We start from the raw sequence: 13,406 nt of genomic DNA on the forward strand, positions 1-13,406 counted from the left end.
TCCTGTTTTAAAGTCTGATTAAAAAATATAGATTTTACAAATGCCCTTTACCATATTCTCGATATATATATATATATATATATATATATATATATATATATATATATATATATATATATATATATATATGAGAGAGAGAGGAAAAGAGATTTGTGATATTTTAAATTAAAGTGACCTTAAACGATACGATATATTAAATTCTATATTGTGAAATTAAAGAGGAAAACGTAATATGGATTTATATTTTTTTGGCAAAATTGTTTAAATACTCATCTTTCGTGTAATAATTACTCCAATTGCCATGATAAACTCATCTGCGCAATTTTTTAAAAACATTTTACGTCATATGAGCATTCTCTTTGGGCTTCATAAATAAATAAGAATTCAGAACCTGCACACAGCCATTTTTGTTTCAAAGATTATGAGTCGTTGAGATATGCTTCAGATTCATATAGTAACCGCGTTATGTTGACATGCTACGATCGATTTATGTTCAGTACTCTTTACCGAGCGGTCGAATTGGAGGTACGTTCTCTTGTAGCATATAAATCTTCCTGAATGTTATCATAAGCTCCCGGGTTTAGAAGTTAAAGATCAATATAGGCGGGAGGTGGAGAATATAACGTAAGTGCCCTGGACCAGTAAATCTTCCACCAATATACACTTCCAGACGCCATAAAAGGAATATTTTCATTTGATCGTTTTGAATAATTTAAATCCAATACTCAATTTAGATCAGAACAAATCCTATTGCAAAAAAGATGCTATTGTTGCAGGTTGTTTCGATTTTTTTCAATATTAATTTAGCCTATGTCAGTTGCAACAATAGCATATACAGCAGTCCAAGTATCTCTTCAAGGGCGCATACAGAGTTGGAAGCAGGTTCAGTAAGCTTACAGATTGACAGTCACACGGAAATGCTCCATCCAGAAAGACATACTTTTTATCATATTCTCTCGCTACTAACACGAACTTGTATCATTTCTTTCTTTCTTTCTCTTCCTAATTCCTTTCCACTAAAAGTTATAATACGGTACATGATAAGTACGAGAAGTTATACACATGGCACTTGATAACTACTAGAGGTTATACACAAGGTACATGATAACTACAAGTAGTTATACATAAGGTACGTGATAACTACTAGAAGTTATACACAAGGTACGTGACAACTATGGGAAGTTAAACACCAGGTACGTGATAACTACTAGCAGTTATACACAAGGTACGTGATAACTACTAGATGTTATACATAAAGGTATATCTAATGAGGATATAGTTGGTGTCGAGTCAAGATATATATTGACTACAGTGACGGACCCAGAAATATCGTTTGGAGTGGAGGGGGAGCGTAAACAAGTAGAATAAAGGTCTGCGAGACAGATTCCTCGTGGGGGGAAGGCCCGAGGATAAAGCTCCCGGATGCTACTACAGTTCAGTAGTATCCTTGGCATTATTTTAACCATATAACTGTTAAGAAAACTTACGCTGCGAAACGATCTTGTTTTGCGCTTATGTTTTGGAGCAGACATCCGTCACCCCACCCCAATCCCGGGATCCACATCTGGAATAATGCCTGTATTTGATTTTGCGAAACCGCCCGTCAATGCATGCTTTGTAACCCACACTCACATCGGTTGCGCGGATATCTCACTGCGTCATGTATTGTATAGGCTATACACAACTATTAAAAATCAACATATTTCTTTGCGGTGTTTGTGACGTACAAGCCCATTTAAATTAAGGGCACAGCCCAATTGACCATTTAAGTTAAGGGCACAGCCCAATTGATATTTTGTGTCATCATAATTACGTCATAACTGCGTCACACTGGCACGTGTTTATTTTTATGGGGTGTTTTCTTTTTCTTTTAAAAGAATGACATTTTACCCATGGCTTACACACTGGATACACGTGTGGTAATGCGAGGCTTCACTTCAATACACTAAAATGAAAAAGATAATTTTTTCAGTATGTAGGTTTCAAAATATGTCTAAACAACCATCTACGCTGGCTGGAAATTGAGCTAGACCAAAAAATCTTCACGATAGGCTTCAAAATATATATCATTTTTCTCTAAGAATAGGCCAATAACAAGTATACGCGTAGACTTGATTATGCTTCTTTAATGGTTCAAACAAGGTCAGAATTGCATCAAATAGTTATTTTTAGTGACCACTTTCAGTGATTTTCGTTTAGAATATACTCTTAAAGAACCAAATGCAGAAACGGGGCAAATCATATTCTCACACTATGTGACAATGCAAATTCATTTAATAGCATGACATCGCACGAAGTACACTAGCGACAAAAATGGAGAGAGAGAGAGAGAGAGAGAGTTGTTTGGGTTCATCACATAGAAAAATCTCGTTGATTGGAGATGCCTTTCCATGGTATCAAAGGAACGAGCAAACATTACGTGTGACAGGCATGCGGTACTTGACGTGTCATCGGTAAACAACAGGCTATTTGCACTTTATACGGATCTGGGGAAGGCTCATCGGGACATTTTCATCCGGGTAACGACACATTGATACTTGCTGTGCTTTGATTGATGTAACGTCGAACAAAGTATCCTGAATTTAGTATGTGACGCAGTTTTAATCCCATTTTTTACTCTCTCTCTAGGTTTACTGCCATTAAATACAGGACTTACAGGAAATCTAGAGTAGCCGTAAGTGAAGTATTGCCCTCAATTAAAGCTATAAAATCTACAAGAACGCGCTTATATATAACAATTAATACTCACACTTCTGGATTTTATCATTTTATTTTCTCTCGCCTTTTTCGGAGAAAGAGAACACTAGACACAGCGAACATGATGTCGTCGCTATGGGTCTTCATCATAAGATCATTTTTTTAAAAACTATGAGTCGCTATCACAATAAAATGAATACATAACCAGTATTAAGTTGTCATCGACATAACGAGATCTGTTTTATTATGTATTTCCTAATAATCTACTGAAATTAATCAGTAACACAAAATGTATAAGGCCACAGTGGCTACACCGCTTTTATCGACACGGAGGCGATACAAATTATGCGTATTTCATCATAATTTTGACCGCTCTGGTGGCCTAGTGGTTAGAGCGTTCACCTTGGATGCGGGAGGTCATGGGTTCAATCCCCGGTCGAGTCATATCAAAGACTTACAAAAATGGTACTAACAGATGCCTCGCATGGCGCTCAGCATGAAGAGGTTAGTGTTAGGACTGGTCGGCCTGGTGTCAGGATAATGTGACTGGGTGGGACATCATGCTACATGTATGCGGCATGATGTCCCAGTGCTAGACATCACTATAAACTGTCACACTGCAGGCACCGTAGCGATTTGACTTAAAAATTGTGAAAGTTGCGTTAAAAACCCAAATCACACACACACACACACACACACTCATCATCATTTTCTTCTTATTCTCTCTCTCTCTCTCCTTGAGGATGAATATATCTTATGTCGTCTGTACATTTATGTCAGCAATGAGGAGGTGCCATAAAAATGCCTGATAATAAACTTTAAAAAAAATTAGATTAAACTTGACTCATATAAGATAATTTTCTACATGTATCTGTAACTGTAAATAACTGAACTTACCTAGTCTGTTTATATTCAATATTCACCATCACTAATAGATTACCTGTAACACACTACGACATACGGTCCACGTTTTTAAGGAGACCCTTTACCCCACGCCCCCCCCCCCAACGTTTTATTATATGATCCATACCATCTTTTCCCCGCAGTGTTTAGACCATGTAGCAAAAGACGCAGGGATTGCTACTGCGAACCATTGAAATAGCTTTTGTTTCAAATAAATGAACGATTGATTATGTACGACATTGGCTTCGAGAATTTGGATTTTTCATCACGTATGTCTTCGCTAAATTCTGTATCAATGAGTTTTATAGAAAGGTTTAAGTCTGAAAACTGAGTTCAAAAGTATGCATGTTTAAAACGCTTGAGACTGACTATCCAGGTAGGAGATTATTTTGTAAGTGAGCTTAGCTTTTATTATCATCCTTTTGAAAGATTGTATTGTGGATCATTTGCTGGCGCTCTGAGATGACCTATTGTGGGTACTTTGTATTCAAGTACATGACTCGTGCATGTAAATACAAACTAGCCACATTATCTCTATTTCCTCGGTACTGCAGTGAAATGATACCAATGAGGACTGATTCCTGAGCGGGCCGCCCCAGTTAAATGTCAAGCATGTGATCGGGTTTGGGTCAGGTTCACTAGATTTGCGGTAAATTGAACTATTCGGTTTCGATCTGCATACCAGTTAAAGGGCCGCAAATTATAAGGTCAAGAATGTGGCCCACCTAATAAGCAGCGTGATGTACATACCTGTGTCAACATGCATACTGATTAACTGTCTTCTCTACTCGATTTGCTTATTTGCATAAGTGGTGTCAAAAATGTGTTGGATTTGGGAACAACACTCAACGTGTGATCGCTATAGTTTTTATTACGAATATTCCATCACACGTCCAAATTCATCGCTGCTACCCAGGGCCGGCAAGGGGGTGGGGCAACCGGGCATATATCACCAGAGCACGGGCCTGTAAGAGGGCCCGGGCCGAACAACACTTTAATTTTACAAAAGAAATTTTTTGTTTGAACAAGAACTAGGAGAGGCCCGGGTGTTTCTTACCCCAGGGATCGTGATCGTTCTCTACGCCCCAGCTGCTACCTTATACTGTAATGTTTCTATTATAATAAATATATTAATTATTAAAACCGGAAGTCGTGCATTTTCTCACGTCTTTCTTAACTTTCATGAGGAACACATGCCTAGTTTTATAGTTCAAAGCTTCAAAACTTGATTTTATGGCTGCAGTTTAAATGTAAAAGCACTGGAGCGAAACTGTAGTGGGGCTGGTAACAAAATCTCAGTACTTTGTTTTGAAATTGTAGCTTTGTTTACTTTCATTGCCTTATAGAAAATGTCTGACAAGGAGCGAAGGATGGTAGGTACAATCGAGTACTCGAGTAGTCTAGGAATAATTGATCTTAGCGCATTTTCAACTGTAGCCACTTTGCGAAAATTTATAGCAATAGTTTGATATGCTCGTTATAACTAATTAACATAAACGCTCACAGATAGTAGTATTATCTTAATTAAAGCTGCGATGTTTACACATGTACATGGCTCAATGTAATTAACTACCTGGAACTATTTACATGACCCGATAAACGTGTACACGAGCACGCATGCAGCTATCAGTGGCGTAGGCCGTACTGTTCCAACTGAATTATATATATCCGTATCTCTGCTTAAGATGACCGTTTAGAAGGATTATTCTATGAATTAGTTTCTTAAAGTATGTAAGATTTGTGCATCGAATTTAGCATTAGTAGAAACACGCTGATGTGGACTAGGATTGGTTAGATCGCTCATTACAATTACATTTACCGGCAAAGTTGACAAAACTTCTTAGAATGTATTATGTGATATATATATATATATATATATATATATATATATATATATATATATATATATATATATATATATATATTGTAAAAAGAAAAACACCGTTTGAATTTTGTAATGCAATGTATAGTCCCTGGTATTTGTAAATTATAATAACAAAAGCATCCCATGCGCATGTCAAGGCAGTACATCCTGTTGAATTACCGAGTTTATCGTCATATACATATACACACAAGTAGGAAACAACAACTTCACAACGATTTTATGGATGTTTTACTGATATTGTTAGATCTAGTCAAGAAAGACATGCCATACAAACTAAATACTGTCATAATAAGAGGTAAACCGCCCCCCCCCCCAACACAGAGCAAATGAAACAGTTGCAACTGGTACGTTATGCATGATAGAACAACTGTGAGTTGTTCCGTAAGCCTAACAAGGTGATTGGAGTGGGGAGGGGAATCGTCTTAATTAAATTGCCTCGTTTCGGTTATTGTAAACCGTGTACACGTTTAGAAATTTGTAGCAAATGTTGCATCCTTGTTATTAGTACAAAACAATACATATGGTATTAATACAGAATATAATACATATATTATTAATATAGAATAATACACATATTATTATAGAATAGTACACATATTATTAATATAGAATAATACATACATACATATATTATTATTATTATTATTATATGCTCCTTTTTTTGTCCGTTGATTTCACATTGTCAGAATCGTTCAGTATTTTACGATATTGCGATCACGCGTACCTCATATTGCACTCACGTGTCCCCAATGGGGTATTAGGAACTACTTTGTAAACAAATCTTGTACACTCACGTAGTAGGCGATTTATGTTTTGGTTGATTAAATCTGTTTCTGAATGAACTAAAGCAGATGTTTCGTGGACTGTCACACACCAGCTGCTTTGCCAAATTCTGCATTAACTTTCTTGATACAATGTCTTGAATTTAGGCTAGCGATAGACGCCAGATTTTATAAAATTGCTGGGTCCCTACAAACATGCAGTGACAAGGCTAATTGATTCTGAGGTGAAGGGGTCACTTGAGGACATGTAAATAATAACTGGAAATACAGCTTCAAAATTCGGAGAGCAAAATCCCTTATTTTACTCTTAAAGAGGGGCCTATGTGAAGTGTCGAATTTTGAATTGCAATGAACTTTAAAGTTGAATGTGTTGAGCATTAAAATTTTATCACATTTAAGCCAGAAAAGTCTTTGTGAAGGGTCACTTCGACCTTTGTTCGTTCATTGTCCCCCATGTCAGTGTAAACTTCAAAAGGGGCAGCATTCAACCTCAGTGAAATTGACCGGGGTATCTTAACACGGTCCTTAGACAGTAAACATTTGAGCTACCAACCCTAACCGCTTGGTAGGAACCTATGTCCACTTATAATTGTTTCAAAGGAAAATTGTTACGTACCGTCGTTCACAGATTCTGAGCTGCCTAAAGCTGATGAAAGGAATGATTTCTTTGGGAAAAATTTGGGACCGCTGCCTACGATTGGGCAGAATAAATTAAGGCGTACACGTTAGAAGCAATCAGACTTTAAAGTGACGACCTTAGTCGACATTCTTTAGTCTGAAATTTTCCTGAAAGAGGAAAGGTAGTCTTGACTCCGTGGTAAGCCTAAAGAGAATAGTGATTTCCTCGGTAAACAAAAAAGGGACCAGGTGGCAGTCTTGTAGAAAAAAAGACAGGTTTTAGTGCCAGGACGCACACGTTCTGAAAGAGAACATCAATAAGGAACATCTTTCTGGGAGAGAGACGGGACAGTCTGAAGACAGACGTCCGAGGAAAGAAGGATGAGGTCAGAATAAAAGGACCAGGAAGTCCATGAAGGGTCAAAGCATAGAGCTTAGGAAGGATGAACTAGGAGACGTTGATATACGGTCATGAGAGAGAGGAAGGTGATGAAAATCAATCGTGGACATTGCGCTCTTTTCACCTCTCGTTATGATAATGAAATAATCCATATTGGACACTCCTGTTAAATTCCATTGATATAATCTAACTTGAATTGGAATTGCCGTTATTAATTTGTTTTTATTAAATTTGTTATTTTTTTTGTCAAAGGGGGCTTGTATTGCTTTATTTTCTCTCAGTATTCTCGCTCAGTTCTCTGTTGAAATTCTATTCTTCTTTCACTCCCGCCGGGCTATAATGTCGAGGGAGGTCATCCTTGTGATAGCGCCAGCCAAATCCAATTAATCACCCCTCTTACTAAGAGAGAGACCTTACATGGTATTAATATAGAATATAATACCTACATGCATATGATTCAATTCAGTAGTGTACTTACGGAGGGGGGTGGGGCTGACGGGGCGGATGCCCTGGGCGACAGGTCCTGGAGCGCCACAACAGGTGATCAAATTAAATTGCAGGAAAATCGTAGGCTGGTCCATCATCGTCGCCCCGGGTACCATTTACCCTTAGTACGCCACTTGATTCAGTTTTTGAGAAAATGAAATCACTCTAAATTTTGACTAAATGTTCACGTCGGGCCTTTAATTCGTACAACTTACACATCAGATGGAGAAATGATTTTACTTAAACTTCAGAATAAAACATGTAGTGGATACTCATGCTATTTATATAAAATATTTTAGTCTTATATTCTCTTCTATAAATTGTTCTTTCAACCCGTGAAAGCTTTCTGCTTGTGCCAAACACTGATTTCTAATAACTGAGTTTCAATGGGAAAAAGAGGATTTTGAATTCTAAGCTTAAATGTTATAAGTTTATGAATGAGTTCGTACTCCGAGTAAAACTTTTGACTGAAGAAAAGCAACTTTATTCGTGGATAGAGCATGAAGTAATTTATCGAGAAACTCGATAAATGTTCAAGTTTATACTGTACAGTCTTCTCTATTATAATAGTTTTCAAAGTGAATCACCTCACTGTAAACACTGGATTCCTAATTTGATAATTTGTTTCTGACCTTGACTTCATACTCTAGAAGCTTTTATTTTTGTTCTTTACTCCATTATAAGTCGAATCCAACATCACTGACCCATATATTCCATCGCATAATGCACTGGCAGGTTTGGGTCTATGCTATTTCTTAGAACTAATAGAGAGAACAAATAACATGGACCTTGCTCTGCCAGCGGATTATGCGACAGCAGATCAAAGTCTTTTTTTTTTTTGCAGTTGGAATAGACTGATGAGCGAGTAAATGCGGTTAGCCAAGTTACCCAAGATATGTATTAATAACAATCTACCGTTCCAGTTGTATTTTTTCTTCACAATGTTCACTCCTTTACATAAAGTAAATACATTTTGATGATCTTTAGAATGTACATGCCAAAAGAATATGAGAGTCAAGAATTTAGCATTTTCATGCAAAGTGGTGCCAGTAATTGTAAGCAAAACTAGCTGAGTTTCGCAGGACTAGCTATTGTGTGAAATCAATTATCATATAAATTCTTTTTTTTCTGCTCAGTTTTCCTTTTTTTTACTGTCTGCTTCTCGATGTTCAGAGAATGAACGGAATACTGTATTAAGAAGGGTTTCCGGGAAATAGTAATGAAATCCAGATATTGCCCAGATTGTAAATTTTAGTTCAGTATTACTTGACTATAGAATTTAGCTACTGGACAAGTACTGAGAGAGAGAGAGAGAGAGAGAGAGAGAGAGAGAGAGAGAGAGAGAGAGTTCTTAAATCTGTAAAGTCAGTGATTTAGGCAATATGCAATGACTAAAGATTCCGTTGTAAATATGAGTCATATATTAAGAACTTAAATACATCGCGGTTATCAGTGAGTTGCGTTGACATTAAGTAGACAGTGGACAGATGTCAATGAACTGTTTCTACTTCAGACAAGACAGGGAACGGTATTTGAACATTAATTTCAAATGCCACCTTGTTCATTTTTCCCGTCAATGACTACAGCGTGTAAATATCTAGCAAATAGGTGTTTTCGCCCGTTTTCATTTCTTTTCTTTCTGGTTCGTCGGTATCAGAGCAACGCAAAAAAACTTGACGCTCTATAGTTTCAGTTGTTCGTAACCCATATGTAAAAAAGGGATGAAAAGCTTGCGATATATTTTCTTACGGTGGTCATACCGGAAAATAATTCTTCCTTACCTAGTCTTGCATTCACAGGTTCGTACCGGTATATCGGCGTTACCGGATTTTCTGTATGTTCTAGGATCTGTGGAGCCTCCAGGCAGCCCACCGGTAAAGAAAGAAGGAAAGAAACAAAGCAGACAAACAAAACCAACAATAACAACAACAAGAAAACCACAAACAAACAAGCCAGAACTTGTTTAATATGTCTCAAAAGTCACCTAGGCAGCCAGTCCTTGTTTTCAGACTTTTTTAGTTTATTTTTCCTGGAGTAAATCCAACGAGTGCTGAACAAACCGCAATGAATAATTTGATCATCTTTTCTTTTGGTGCAAAATGACACCATGAAAACGATTCATCGCGCAAAAAGATAGAACTTTGAACATATATTGTTAATCAAGTACTGGGTGGAGAATGTGATACAAAACATAAACGAGCTAAATCAATTCAAATTTAATTTAATGATGTACATCATGCAAGCAGTTAATATACGTTTTAATCTACAGATAGCTTTTAATATTTATTGATAATCTAGTCCCTAGAAGGGACGTTTGATACAAAACGTATAAACGAGCTAACAGTCAATTCAAAATAAATTTAAACGGTGAAGAGCATAAAAACAATTAATAAAAATCAAATAGTGCAGAAAACTTTTAGAAGATTAAATACGGACAGTTACTATCAGCCTAAATAGTCCAAAAGCAAAGTAACTTAACAAAGCAAGGATTGTTTGGCAAGCTACAAAAATATATAAATATTCAAGTAAAGCGTACAAAAACCATATCTAAACATTCATAAAGTGAAGCGTACAAAACCATATCTAAACATTCGTACAGCAAAATGTACAAAAACTGTATCTAAACATTCATACAGTAAAATGTACAAAAACCATATCTAAACATTCGTACAGTAAAGAGTAAAAAAACATTTATAAACATTCATCAAGCAAAGAAAACATAGTAAGATGTGTGTGTGTGTGTGTGTTTTCGATTTTTAACGTAGCTTTAGCAGTTTTTCGACTAGTCATATCGCTGCGATGTCTACAGTGTGGCAGTTTATAGCGACGTTTAGCAGTGGGGCATCATGCCGCAGACATATAGCATGATGTCCCACCCAGTCACATTATTCTGACACCAGGCCGACCAGCCCTAACACTAACCTCTTATAGTTGATCGCGAAGCAAGGCAGCTGTTAGTACCATTTTTATAAGTCTTTGGTATGACTCGGCCGGGGATCAAACCCACGACCTACCACAATACGAGGCGGACGTTCTAACCACTAGGCCCCCGGAGCGTTCATAGTTAGATGCTGTTATCAGATTGTTTTGTAAAAATTAACGTATAAGGTTTTGTGAAAGATATATTGATTGTTTGGAAATATATAATAATCTACACAGTTCATAAGATCATTTAATTTGATTGTATTTTGTATTTCCAATGTACAATGCTTAAAGCAATTTTTTCTCCTGTCTGCAAGACAAGGACATTTAAAATGATAGTGTCAAGCATCGCCTAAATAATCACAGGTTATGCAAGGAACATTTTCTATTTGATCCTTTTGTGTTCATGAACGACGGTATCCTGTAGGTAATCTGTGATGTAAATAATGGAATCAAGAGATATAAACACTAAATGACTCATGTGATAATTAAAAAATGTTTATGTTATATGCTCTTTGTTAAACTATATATACCGCATATAATTGCTTGAAAGTCCGGTGCAACTGCATCAACATAAGCCATGATCTGTCGTCGCATAATGCACCGGTAGATCAGGGTCTGTGTTGTTTGTTTTACTGGTTACTCTTAACAAAACTACACAGACCCAAATCTGCTGGCTCGTTATGCGATGGCAAATCAGGGTCTATACAGGACCTAGTTGGAACCTAATAACAAGCGAGTATTGTACAACTATAATAAAAAAAACATAACTTAAGTAATTAATATTTTTTCTCTGTTTGGCTACAATGGTCCTTAAGTACCTGTTTTACTTTTTGACTTACTGATCTCAAGTCAGAGTACTTGCCTCGATTAACTCAAAGTTCTGCTAGTCTGGTAGTTTAACCTCTGTGTCCCTGAAGAGTCTATGATGCCAGTAATTTTATACAAATGTGTTTAAGCTTATTTTTTATTACTATAGAAATCCGCCATTCGTCAGCTGACAAAAATATCAATTGGGCATCTACTGTCAGACTTTTTAGATTTACCAAGATCTGAAGATGCTGCGTGCTTAGCCAATTCATCATGTAGGTCTCAGTATCTGAAAATGTATCACAGAAGTTAAACGTGATCCAAAAATAGCATAACTCCGTCTTAACATTCATCTACTGGTCGCAATATGTAAGACTTAGTATAGTGGTCATGTTCGAGTCCTAAAGGCAAATTGCTATTTTGGTTTTATAGGGATTTAAGAATTAAATTCTAAGTCGCGTAATACAAAAAAGATGGCACTGAAAGCTAGTTGCAATTGTTACGGTTGATTCAGCAAACTTAACGATATCCTATGCATACAAAGTCAAAGATAACTTGACAAAGTATTTAATGTCCACAGGTATCGAAAGCTTAATGACTATGTTTGACAATTTGTTCAATCTATCGGGTGCCTCAGAAATAAAATCTGATGGGTCGGTAAGTGAAAAAGAATTAATGACAACTTTTCCCCTTGCTGCAGCCCAGTATTAGTTTGGCAGAATGCAGAGGTCTTGCCATAGATCTATACGCAAAATTTAGTTTGCTTACATGTATTTCACAGGATGCCACGGTAGATCAATTGGCAGAGCTTCAAAATGGTAATCCAAGAATCGCGGATTTCATATTCATCTTGTTCAGAGTGGGACAGCTTTAAAATCTGTTGATGAAATGTTATCAGTCTTTTTGATAAACTTACCTTAACGACGAGAACTGTTAATCATTTTGATAACACCATCCCGATATAGCTTGAATTCGTTTATTACCGATGAGAACTGCTAATCCATTTGATAATATTATCCCGATACAGCTTGACTATTTTTATTAATGATTTTCTTAAATGCTTTGCAAACAATGATGAGCTTGTATCTACTTTGAGCAGTTTTACATCTGCAATGGTAGTGGTTTGCTTTAACATAACTCATTTTGAGAACTTTGTACACGGTTTATGGACCGTCGGAAACACATCGGTGATCTTTACCAACGTTTTAGCAGCATGCAAAATGACACAATTACATTCAAAAGTACCACCGTACTCGCGCACAAGTCGAGTCTATCTGAAAACACAATAGAATCTAATCTGTCGTCGCATAATGATCTGGGTCTTTTGAGTTTGCAGTTAGACTCGACATGTAGGCGAGTACAGACGGTAAGTCGACATAAAGAGCTATAGCTGTTGAAGTTTGTAAAAACATAAAAGTAATTACTGAGTTTTTATATATTAATATTTTTCACGAACATACCAGAGCTTTCACCTTTCCAAATTGTTCTGCTAGTGACATACGTAAAACTTTTGTTTCATTTTTGGTCAAGAATTACGTTAATATTTTGGCACCTACGTAGGTGATTGGCCATAAGTATTTGATCAAAATTAAGAATTTGAAAATCATTTATGTTACTGAACAGAACTGGTGGTACAAAAAAATAGCCAACTGTACTATTGTCCTTATATGCAAACCATCCTACAGATTTCATGCTCCACAATTAGATGTACAGATGTGACAGGATTTATATAAATCTAGTAACCATTGTACAAAATTATTGATTTTTTTAATCCATGTTATTTCTAATTTTTTTGAGTTTGTAGCAAATCAGATCTAAATTTCTGAAGATTATGTAAAAGTACATTAAATATTCAGTGAATTGCAAAGGTTTAAGTCACGTGTGGTAACATCGCAAGATTCAA

General features: G+C 36.4%; 1 protein-coding gene across 1 annotated transcript in view; it reads left to right on the forward strand.

The window, feature by feature from the left end:
- Positions 1–13,406, forward strand: part of LOC149803768 (pre-mRNA splicing regulator USH1G-like) — a 33,819-nt gene that overhangs the window by 1,282 nt on the left and 19,131 nt on the right. The gene's annotated exons all lie outside the window — the stretch shown is intronic.

Source organism: Sinohyriopsis cumingii, chromosome 3 (genome assembly GCF_028554795.1).
Source record: "Sinohyriopsis cumingii isolate HCF-2022 chromosome 3, ASM2855479v2, whole genome shotgun sequence".
Classification (NCBI taxonomy): domain Eukaryota; kingdom Metazoa; phylum Mollusca; class Bivalvia; order Unionida; family Unionidae; genus Sinohyriopsis; species Sinohyriopsis cumingii.